This window comes from Schistocerca nitens, chromosome 5 (assembly GCF_023898315.1).
Source record: "Schistocerca nitens isolate TAMUIC-IGC-003100 chromosome 5, iqSchNite1.1, whole genome shotgun sequence".
Lineage (NCBI taxonomy): Eukaryota > Metazoa > Arthropoda > Insecta > Orthoptera > Acrididae > Schistocerca > Schistocerca nitens.
Genome location: NC_064618.1, coordinates 252,650,439 through 252,663,201, shown reverse-complemented (window position 1 = coordinate 252,663,201; position 12,763 = coordinate 252,650,439). Strand labels below are relative to the sequence as shown.

At 44.2% G+C, this 12,763-nt stretch overlaps 1 protein-coding gene across 1 annotated transcript in view; it reads left to right on the top strand.

Moving 5' to 3' along the window:
- LOC126259879 (uncharacterized) overlaps window positions 1–12,763 on the top strand; it is a 136,996-nt gene that overhangs the window by 92,105 nt on the left and 32,128 nt on the right. The gene's annotated exons all lie outside the window — the stretch shown is intronic.

The window sequence follows — 12,763 nt, the reverse complement described above, 5'->3', positions numbered from 1 at the left end:
TATTAGCACTAGAAGCTGCTGTAGGGTAAAATGGGGTCTAAACCCAGTACTTACTGGATATACACCTCTGTAAAAAGACCATTGGCAATTTATAGGCCTATAATATGAACAAAGTGGAACAGAAGGTGGCTGCTAGGGAGTCTGGCAAAATGCAGAGACTGATCTGCTTTCACAAACAGATGGAATTAGCAGGACATCCACTCTTGGGATTGATATTACGCTAGACATGCCAGCCTTACACCTGTGGCTTAAAATGGAGACAGCGGCAGGGACATAAAGGCTAAAAATTGGAAATAGCTGGATGTAGTTAGAATATACGGAATCCCAAATCAGTATGGCGCTGGCTCGGGAAATGCCGACTAACTACACTCCTGGAAATGGAAAAAAGAACACATTGACACCGGTGTGTCAGACCCACCATACTTGCTCCGGACACTGCGAGAGGGCTGTACAAGCAATGATCACACGCACGGCACAGCGGACACACCAGGAACCGCGGTGTTGGCCGTCGAATGGCGCTAGCTGCGCAGCATTTGTGCACCGCCGCCGTCAGTGTCAGCCAGTTTGCCGTGGCATACGGAGCTCCATCGCAGTCTTTAACACTGGTAGCATGCCGCGACAGCGTGGACGTGAACCGTATGTGCAATTGACGGACTTTGAGCGAGGGCGTATAGTGGGCATGCGGGAGGCCGGGTGGACGTACTGCCGAATTGCTCAACACGTGGGGCGTGAGGTCTCCACAGTACATCGATGTTGTCGCCAGTGGTCGGCGGAAGGTGCACGTGCCCGTCGACCTGGGACCGGACCGCAGCGACGCACGGATGCACGCCAAGACCGTAGGATCCTACGCAGTGCCGTAGGGGACCGCACCGCCACTTCCCAGCAAATTAGGGACACTGTTGCTCCTGGGGGTATCGGCGAGGACCATTCGCAACCGTCTCAATGAAGCTGGGCTACGGTCCCGCACACCGTTAGGCCGTCTTCCGCTCACGCCCCAACATCGTGCAGCCCGCCTCCAGTGGTGTCGCGACAGGCGTGAATGGAGGGACGAATGGAGACGTGTCGTCTTCAGCGATGAGAGTCGCTTCTGCCTTGGTGCCAATGATGGTCGTATGCGTGTTTTGGCGCCGTGCAGGTGAGCGCCACAATCAGGACTGCATACGACCGAGGCACACAGGGCCAACACCCGGCATCATGGTGTGGGGAGCGATCTCCTACACTGGCCGTACACCACTGGTGATCGTCGAGGGGACACTGAATAGTGCACGGTACATCCAAACCGTCATCGAACCCATCGTTCTACCATTCCTAGACCGGCAAGGGAACTTGCTGTTCCAACAGGACAATGCACGTCCGCATGTATCCCGTGCCACCCAACGTGCTCTAGAAGGTGTAAGTCAACTACCCTGGCCAGCAAGATCTCCGGATCTGTCCCCCATTGAGCATGTTTGGGACTGGATGAAGCGTCGTCTCACGCGGTCTGCACGTCCAGCACGAACGCTGGTCCAACTGAGGCGCCAGGTGGAAATGGCATGGCAAGCCGTTCCACAGGACTACATCCAGCATCTCTACGATCGTCTCCATGGGAGAATAGCAGCCTGCATTGCTGCGAAAGGTGGATATACACTGTACTAGTGCTGACATTGTGCATGCTCTGTTGCCTGTGTCTATGTGCCTGTGGTTCTGTCAGTGTGATCATGTGATGTATCTGACCCCAGGAATGTGTCAATAAAGTTTCCCCTTCCTGGGACAATGAATTCACGGTGTTCTTATTTCAATTTCCAGGAGTGTATACAATAACTTGTAGCTGTTTCAATAAACCTTGCCATGTAACAGTTGGAGGCAGGGAGCAGTGGAAGAACGAACCACTAAACCGTGCAGGAGACATAATATAGTGGTTTGCTGACAGGTCGAAAACAGATGAATGCACAGGGTCTGGTGTACTGCCTAGAATCTCTTTAGGGAAGATGGCCACAGTATTACATGACATCTTCTATCAGCAAGTGCACGGAGGAGAATTAGAGTAGACCCTACAAAAATCGTAGCATCTACTTTTATTCAGACAGCCAAGCAGCTCTGAAATCTCTATCAGCCCGTACAACTAGATCGAAGGTCGTTGCAGAATGCCATGAAACATTTTCTTTCGGACATGTCCGAAAAAACAGACACCACACATATATCCATATACAGGGTGTTTCAGGAGGAATAGTAGATACTTTAGCACGTGGTAGTACAGACGAAATGCATAAAAAAATTCCATATAAATGCGTCCACTTTTTATTGAGGACAGAGATACAGCTGTTAGTATGTAACCGTAACAAACTCAAATCAAAGGCAAATGAGGACGTTCAAAGTTGATTTTCAAAAATTTCCCCACCAACTTCAATGCACATTTGACTTCTCTTGATAACACCTGTGGTGTCACCGCCAGACACCACACTTGCTAGGTGGTAGCTTAAATCGGCCGCGGTCCATTAGTACATGTCGGACTCGCGTGTCGCCACTGGCAGTGATCGCAGACCGAGCGCCACCACACGGCAGGTCTCGAGAGACGTACGAGCACTCGCCCCAGTTGTACGACGACTTTGTTAGCGACCACACTGACGAATCCTTTGCTCTCATTTGCCGAGAGACAGTTAGAATAGCCTTCAGATAAGTCCATGTCTACGACCTAGCAAGGCGCCATTAGCCTTAGATAGCTTGTATCTAAAGAGTCTCACTTGTATCGCCACAATCTCCCGATGTCTCATCAAGAACGATGTATACAAAGGCTGGATTAAAGTTAAGTATTCCAGGAGCTACGTACTTTTCTTTATAGCATTCATTACGTATCCTGTTTCAGACCTCACTCCATCCTTCGTGAGTTAGCGCGTGCATCTTGGCCGCCTCTTTCAATTAGTGTGCGTAGTGTTGGCAAGTCTGCCGACACTACAACACCACGTGTAGCTCTTCTGAGGTCGTCTTTGCGTTCTTTTATGAGGGCTGCACTATTCATAATCCGAACGATCAAATCGGCTCTAGGGTTTACTTTTTCTTTGTAGACTTCGCCTTTAACCATCCCCACAGGCAAAAATCCAAAGAGTGAACGTCCAGGGACCTTGAAGGCCAAGAAAAGTGCACATATCTAATGATCGATCTTCCAGAAAATGTTAGGTTTGGATAATGTGTCACCTGACGACTAGAATTTGCAGGAGCCCCGTCATGCTGGAGGAACATAGGCATTCCTGTAGCCAAATAAACCTCTTCCAATAACGCTGGAAGTCATTTTCAAGGAAATGTAGACACCGGGGTCCTGTAAGGACCAACATACGAAACGGAAATGCATTGAACCCAGCTGTATGTACGAAATAAAAATTGGACACATGTTATATGGCATTTCTTCTGCAACTTGTCTATACTACCACCTCCTACAATATTTATTATTCCTCCTGAAACATCCTGTACAATTATTTGGGTCTTGGCGGCTCATCTAAAGTTTACAGTGCTAGGCGCACGACATCGTCCAAACCCTCGCGGGAATACAGTGTGGCCGCGAGCGAGTGGAATAATGGTCGGGGGGCTTGGTCTCATAAGTTAGATTAAGTAGTGTGTAAGTTTACTTGGTCCCATACGTTCTCACCACAAATTTACAAAATTTTAAATCCAAAATACTGCATCTCGGTTCCTACAATAGTGCAATAAGTGCGCACTGGTTAGATGTAACTGAAGTGAGTCTCCATCTTGGATTGTAGTTAAGGGCGACCCCCAAGCGCATGGCCACGAACAACTGGGAGCGGAAACTTAATGTCATCGGAACCGTGTTGAAGGACCATGACATGCGATCGTTAGACTGACTGCAGAAAGTTGTGACAGTGTGGACGTCGGTCCTTTGATATTTAAGATGGAATTGTTTTTTGAGGCAATTGAGGTGATTTGCGAACATTTGTCTTGCCATCAAAATGACGGGACTCCAACGGCATCCAATCGTTAGTCATACCTTCGTGCCGGAGCTAACCCATGCCGTATACATGCGAATTAGATTGTAGTTCATATTTAGTCAAATAACGAATGGTCAGTATACAAGTATGCCAGGTTTGACTCCAGTCTCCGACATGGATGTGTCTGATGTCCTTAGGTTTGTTAGGTTTAAGTAGTTCTAAGTTCTAGCGGACTGACCACCTCAGACGTTAAGTCCCATAGAGCTCAGAACCATTTGAACCATTTTCGACGTATAAAAGCATTTACAAACAGAAGAAGCAGGATTGCAGCGAACTGATCACTTAACCAAGTGATACATAGAGTACCTGTGTAATGAGTCATTCCAGCTGCATAGCTGAGGGTAATATTTTTTAAGCAATTCATTGCAGAATTAAAGTAATACCCGCACGATGATCTCTGTAGTCATACTGTATCATTAGCAGCCCGCGAATGTAGTACTATGTTCGTTAAATCGGATTACTCAAGCTAAGGCCAAATAAAGACAAGCGACGACGCCACAACACTATCTTTACTTAAGTAGGTAGTCAGCGCTAAATTATGTGCGCCACCATTAACGTTGCTGTAACCAGTTTGACAGCATAACACCACCAAAACTACTGATAACCTAAATCATTATCATCACGCAGTTGTAACACGCAGTGATTACAAGTTTCTCATGTTTGTCAAGAATAGCGAAAGCTCCTCTGAAGTTAAAAAAAAAATGGTTCAAATGGCTCTGAGCACTATGGGACTTAACTGCTGAGGTCATCAGTCCCCTATAACTTAGAACTACTTAAACCTAACTAACCTAAGGACATCACACACATCCATGCCCAAGGCAGGATTCCAACCTGCGATCGTAGCGGTCGCGCTGTTCCAGACTGTAGCGCCTAGAACCGCTCGGCCACCCGGGCCGGCGCCTCTGAAGTTCCATTTCCACTACGCCTAGGACGGAGAGAATCCTAAATATCAGTAACAGGTCACTTAGCGAAGAGAAGAGTCCACGTATTGTCCCAAGTTCTTGCAGTTTGATGTTAATGCAGTTCCAGATGGTTTCGCACTAACGGGTTCTTTTGGCTATCGGAATACGCATATGGGAATTATAGAAGTGTAATTGCTAGAACGTTTAACTACCTTAATAACACCTCATTCTGGATTGAATACGACTTTGACGTTTCCATCCAACTCCTGACGTCTTACTGAATGAAGTCTGAAGTGCACGCACAGTTGTATTGCCTGCCTCAAGGATTCTATGAAGTGTTGTGGCAGCTGGCGGTCATTGCTGAATACAGACATGTGCAAATATCATCACTGCTCCAGGGGAACTCGTCTTTGTTGCATTTTTTCCATGCCGTAATTAGCACAATAACATAAGGCTTGTTCTGCTGAAGAACTTGATGCCCACAAGTCCTTAAATAAGAATCTCCTAACGTGAGTAATGCATGAAAGGAAACAGACTTTTGGACAAAACAATGGACAGCTCCCTGCTTTTTGCGTTTCCGATAGCGCCTACGATAAGAATCTGGTGTCATATTATGTATCAGAACCCTAAACTGTTTATTTTTTTTTTACCTCATACTAAAACAAAAGTTATGATATGAGAAGAGGAAATGACTTATATGCTTCTCAGGAACTTAAGTTTTTCGTGTTTATTTTCCTACTTCATACTAAAACGAGGGCGTTAATATGAGAAGAGGAAATGGAATATACGCTTCCAAGACATAATATTTCCTTGTGTGCTACTACTGCATACATGAAAGCCCTGCAGTTAATTTTTGTACGTTGGATAAATTTTGATACCACCTCACATTCCTTTGTGAGAAGGTTCCTATTTTCTTGGGATTCAAATAGAGTGGACATTTCATCACTGGTTAATATTCTGATGACTAATGACATGTTACCTGTTGCAATTGCTCCATGGCACCTGTGAGTAGAGTCTCACGTTGGTTACTATAAGAACACGCAGGCAGTGATATCCGCTCACTGCGGTCAGAGCCAAGGTGATTTCTTTCTGTTTATGGCGAAGCGTCTGCTGCAGTGTCCACGTTCAGCCAACATAAACAAATCGCGGTGGCATTGGGCACTGCTGATCGCTGCGCTTGTCGCGAGCCTCGACAACAAGAGCGCACTGTCTCTGCTAACGATACTATGGAGTCAATACATATTACTTAACGTAATATGCAGGACGTGGGTTGGGTGAAAATTCAGTTAGTAACTTCCCATCGCATTAAAATACTTTACAGTCATATTTGATGAATTATTTATTGCCGGCCGCTGTGGTCTAGCGGTTCTAGGCGCGCAGTATGGAACCGCGCGACTGCTACGGTCGCAGGTTCGAATCCTGCCTCGGGCATGGATGTGTGTGATGTCCTTAGGTTAGTTAGGTTTAAGTAGTTCTAAGTTCTAGGGGACTGATGACCACAGATGTTAAGTCCCATAGTGCTCAGAACCATTTTTGAATTATTTATTGTTGGTTGTCTCTCTAATGTTAATAGTATTGTTTCAGATTGTGCATGAACACGAAAACACACACACACACACACACACACACACACATGTTTCAGATTGTGCATGAACACGAAAACACACACACACACACACACACAGTCATTGATTCTAGTGAGGCTGACAACTACTGTGTGTTGAACAACACATGCTCCAGTCAGTTCCTCAGTTGGCGTCGAGTGGATGGGATTTTTCAACTACCTTGCATTGCAAGAATTATAAGGAGGAGCCTGAAAGTAAATGGACTTGTATGCTAAAGAGCTGCGACAAAGCAAATCTTGACCGATTATCAGATAATTGTCCACATGGGTTTTGTGGACGAGTATTCTTTAAGTAGCCGCGCGGGATTAGTCGAGCGGTTGCCGTCACGGTAGCTCAGCGTGTTCGGTCAGAGGGTTACGTGCCCTCTGTAATAAAAAAAAACTGAGTTACTTGATCATCAACGAACTTAAAACGGATGACTTACGACGTCCGCCCCGAGCAGACACAACGAACAAAAGCGAACAAAATTACACTGAAAAAAAAAGCGGTCTGGGGCGCTGCAGTCATGGGCTGCGTGGCTGATCCCGGCGGAGGTTCGAGTCCTCCCTCGGGCATGAGTGTGTGTGTTTGTCCTTAGGATAATTTAGGTTAAGTAGTGTGTAAGCTTAGGTACTGATGACCTTAGCAGTTGAGTCCCATAAGACTTCACACACATTTGAACATTTTTTTATACTTTTAGTAACCAACCCACCCACGATCATTACGTAAGATTTCTCGAAGGCTTAGGGAATTGATTTCATTAAGTCGTCGACAGTGTAGCGTGATGGTTTACTTCCCAACATATGTTTTCTATATTTGTCCAAAGGTCGCTTGCTTTTGTAGATCCACGTGGCAATGGCCTTGTTACCTCTGCCCACATATTCTCTATGTGGTTGATGTTTGGTGATCGTGGAACAAACGGCAACAGTTTTATCCTCTCTTGGGCCTGAAACCAATCTCGCACTGCTCTGCTATGATGGATGGGGCTCTGCTTCTGTAAATAAACTATTATCTCGTTAGTCCATGTATTTATATTTAAATAACGTATTTGTAATAAGCACATTGGATTATTATTTTCCACGGTGTTTAAGAATTCAGGCCCTGTCTTAGGTAAGTGATCTATATTCAACAGTCCGATTAAGAATGTGATTTGCCCAGTCTATCACATGGTGAGAGTCGTAGTCAGATATCCACATTAAGACTGCCTAGCTGAATCCGATTAGAACTATCTGGTATCGAAACGAAATTACAGAAATCGGATAATTTGAACGTCTGTATTGCAACAATGCTGCGCACATAAATTCCTATATGGAGTAACAGGTAGCAACTGTCTAAGAAAAAGTGAGAAATATGTCTTCTAGCAGCAATGTAACGTAATTATAACCCACATTTATGTGATGGAAATACTGAATCGAACAATAAACATCTATTTCAGTGGTGGGAAGATACACCATATCGGATTTGCTGATGACATAATGACAATAATAATAATAATAATCGCGTGTGGCGGATAGGGGAAACCCTCCCCCATATGGGTGGTACCGAGGAAATCAAATACTAGGGGTGAACCAAATACTAACACAATCCTGAACGGCTACCAAATCCGTTGAACCCAAAATCCAGACACGTCTGAGTGATAATCACCGCTACTCTGGTCACCGTCTCTTAGCTCAATGAGCTTGGCCGAAAATATTTGCTTTCAAAGGCTTCAACACCCTCTGGTCCTGTCCGGTCCTGGTATCACCCAAGCCAAAACAATGAAACACAAGCAAACATGAACTATGCAAGCAAAGTCAACTTTACCCCAGGTGGTACACAACCCGGCTGTAGACAGGCGGCAGTTGGATTTTCGGATTCTGGGGAGTCCAGGCTAGCACGGCAGAGAATATCGAAGATCTCTGGTAAATTTCCCTACAAGGAAGAAACATGCATTTAAAAGTAAACATCGATACATTGATCCAAACACGAAAACTAAATAATCTCACAAAAGAAATCCACCGACAAAAAATTCTCATCCTTGCTCTTCAAGAACCACGACTAACTGACAATGAAACCTTGCATTAGGGAAACCATTGCGTCTTCAAAAGCAAAATACAACAAAAGGTAGCGAAAGGCGTACCAATCTTCGGCATTGCATTTCTCGAACACAGATCTATCATCAACTCTGTCAAAGAAATCATACCCATCAACAATGAAAAGGTTCAAATGACTCTGAGCACTATGGGACTCAACTGCTGTGGTCATCAGTCCCCTAGAACTTAGAACTACTTAAACCTAACTTAACCTAAGGACATCACACACATCCATGCCCGAGGCTGGATTCCAACCATCGACCGTAGCAGTCGCGCGGTTCCGAACTGAAGCGCCTAGAATGGCTCGGCCACCGGGGCCGGCCCATCAACAAGCGACTTATGACTATGCTCATTCAGAGCCACAGTAAAAAATATACGCTCATCAATGCACGTGTCTCCACCAACAACGAAAATAAGAAAAACTCCGAAAATGTCGAAAAATTCTGGAACACACTCGAAAATACTATGAGCAAAATTCACCAGGATGACGTGAAAATATTAGTGGGAGACTTCAGCTCTCTATTTGGGACAGAAAAAACCTGTAGAAAAATCTTTGGCGCAAATTCAACACACCGAAACGCTTAGACCAACGGCACACGTCCGTCTGACATTTGCCAACAATTCAACCACAAAAGGACGTCTTCCCACTTTAGGAAAAAACCAGTTCCCAGGTAACATGCTTAGCTAACAGGTGCAAGCTCCTTTCGTTCGCCTTTCGCGACTCGCTGAAAGCCAGATTTTTAATTCTTTTGTAGCACAGCTACAAGCAGGCTGATAAAAACTCAATAAGGCAATCGTAAGACAACGCTCGAGCAAAATTCGCCTTGCTACTTTCAGTAACTCTTAGTGTCAGAGCGAAAACCTTACGGTACTGCCAAATTCATAATGCCACTTTTGTTTTCTGCCGACATATTTTTTGTTGTTGTGAATACATAATTTTATCTATGAAATGTCACATTTTCATAATACTTACGAATGGTACAGGAAATGAAATAAATACAGATCTTTTCGAAGTCAAAAGTCGGTAATATCCTACTAATTCGTGTTGAAATAGGCTCAATCGTCTCACAGACACTTAATGCTTTATTAAGATAGACTGCCATCGTGATGTTTCTGTAGTAAGCTGAATTTAATTTGTATTAGTACAGTGAATATTTTAATTGCATTTTCCATTAGTTTACTAAACGCAACAGTATTTATCAAAGAGAAATTAATCAGCAGCAGAATTTTCTTTCACGATATCTAAAACGATCTGACAATGCTAAAGTTGTTTACAAATTCTACGCCTGTAGAAACCTACTGGTTCTAACGATGTCATTAAACCAGAGTAGTTTTAAGAGTATTTCCGTCTAGAAATGAATTGCCTTGACGGTTGATCGATCAAGAGCGGGAAAGGTAAAATTTTACAAATATATGACGAGAGGGACAAGTGCTTGAGAGAGGACTTCCCTATCAATGCAAGTGCCTGACAGACGACTTTTCTATCAATCTCCTGGATTGTTTTGTTTCTCAAATCAACAGAGTGCGTTATCGTGCAGTAGCACAGGTGATGTAGTTTTGTTGCTCGATTTTCTTACACTCCGACCGAAAGGAATGCTCGATGAGTGACTTGATGACGTTCAGTAATAGTCACTCCGTTGATTTTTGTTGTTTCGAATTAGAGCATGCAGTACTCCTACACCAGACTTCTGAACTTTGCCTGTTGAATGCAAATGTCGTATGATGGTTAAATGGTAATCTATCAGTAGTCGAGACTTCCTTAATGTGGAAAATCATTCATGCCAGAACGATCTTTGTTGAAACACGAATATCTGTTTCTGGCGTATTTTTACCAAAAGCACTCGCTGCAAACACAGTTCAAATCTTTCCAGCTGCCTCCTCTGCATTCACCCCTCTGTTATACCAAAAGTAAACGTTGTGTTTCAGGTGTTACACCTTTTTCCACTTGCGACTCAATTTTACAATGCTTAACTGTAGTCCATGATTTTCAAGTATGCAAAATCGAATGTTTAACTGTAAGATGATAACTAGAACTTCAAATTCGAAAATGACAGTTGATACATACACTGACAGCGTGGCGCCGCGTTCACATGGGCGGCGCCGGATTTCAGGCGGCGGGTGGCGTCTGGCCGGTGGCCGGTAGCCGCTGCAGCGCAAGGAAACGCTCGAGCGTAAGCTGTTATGATCGCGGCGCAGTCACGAGCTGTCCTGCGGAATTGTTTCTGGAATACTTGTCATTGCTGGTGGGTAGAATGTTAAGCGAATTATCTTCGATCAGAATCACAACTTTAGACCGAAATGTGGTAAAAAAAAAATAGTTGGACACGAACAGGCGACCATAAGTTTAGAATGCATGACGATTACCATTTTTTTCTTTTCTTTTTTTTCTTATTGTTCATTATTGATCGTTGTGTTTGGTCGTTGCGGACGTCGCAGGACATCCTGTTCAAGTTCGGTGGTTGATCCTTCCACTCAGTTTTTTTTATTACAGAGGCCAACCGGCTCTCTGACCGAACATGCTGAGCTACCGTGCCGGCTAGCACTAGACCACAGGCTCACACAATCCGAGAACATCTCGGAAGTAGACAACACTTCCTCCTAACGCTTCCGCATCTTACAGTGTTGCCAGATTGTGCAGATGGCCGGTCAGTTTTATTGGCTACGTTAAGTGAATAGACTCGGACTTAGTCTCTGTGGCAGGCGGCCGGCGGTCAGTTTTTATGTCTAAAACTGTACGCCAATGTGTTTCATTCACGTATCTGTGTGGCGCTAAAATGCGGTTATGGATAATACGTATGCTCAGATTGCGAATGTAACATCATAAGTAAAGAGAGGAAAATGAATTAGGCGTCCTTCGTCTTCCATAACATCAAATATATTTTAGTTATTCTATTTTAAATGAACTGCGGAGAAAATCATTCACCAGAAGTAAATAACTTGTTAGCAACATCAGATGATATTAACAGCTTTCCGGCGCGGTGCTTTCAACGGCGTCATATCGCGGATCGCACGGCTGCTTGCGCCGTCAGTTCGAATCCTTCCCCGGGCATGGATGTGTGTTAAGTTAGGTTGGTTTAAGTAGTTCTAGGTCTAGGGGCTGATGACGTAAGCAGTTTGGTCGCATAGTTCTTGGAGCCATTTTTTGACCTTTCACGTAAATTTTCTTTTCTTAAACGGCCGTATCTTTAGATTGCGTTGACATAGAAGCTCACTTTTTTACACCACCAAGGGACCGGTTACCGCAAGAAGTGCGAAACGTTTCCGCTGATTATGTCTACCCTTTCTGGAGGTAAACGGGTTTTAAAGGTTGGGTAGACCGATAGACGGTCAAGAAAGTGAGACGTGTAGGGTTCCGTTTTTACCGGTTTAGGTGACGAAATCCTAACAACGAAAACACCAACGACAGCTACTGAAGATGAGGGCCGCATAAATAACACCTCCTACTCTTTATTCGAAATGTGCTAGTTGTAGTCGATACATCAGCATATTAATCGTAGCTACGCTTTCGATCCAAATAACGTTTACAGGAATGCAAATAGAATCCATTTGCCTATACACGTGGTAATTCACATCCCAGTATTAATGCTACCGCGTTTTAGAAGTGCGAACATTCCCATTGCTAGCTAGCTTAAGAAACACTTAGGCTAATGAACGTTTTCCGGCTATGGCGAGTCTAGTGGAGAATTCGAAACAGTGTAGAATACGTTTGGCAGCTGTGTAGCCGTTTATTTCCTGGGGTGGTGCAGAAATATCCTACTAAATTTACTCTCTAATAACAGTATTTTGCTATTTCGATAAACATCCCGAATGGTTGCACATAAGCGGTTACATAAAGGAAGAAAATTCATGTTTTTGAGTCCAGAAAGCTCTATGCAACAGAAACTGCAGATCATTTTGCCATTTTCATTGCGAAATTGCCGGCTTATTCATGTCTGGGGTAATAATAGAGGGCTGCCTGGGTTGTCTGCTAGCGTAGTGAAAGGAACGTCTGGTTTGTTTTCAGTTCTAATCTCGATGGAGGCAGGTAGAATATCAGTAAAGCAATTTTAAGAAATTCTCGCGCCCCCAATACTTTTTATCGCTACTTTTATTCTGTACTGTCGCCCTGTGCATGTCAATATGACACTCTTGTAGAATTTCATACATGTTACTGCCTACTTTTTCCGCTTCTGTCAATAATGGAACTGACTTACGTGTGGCACTGAATG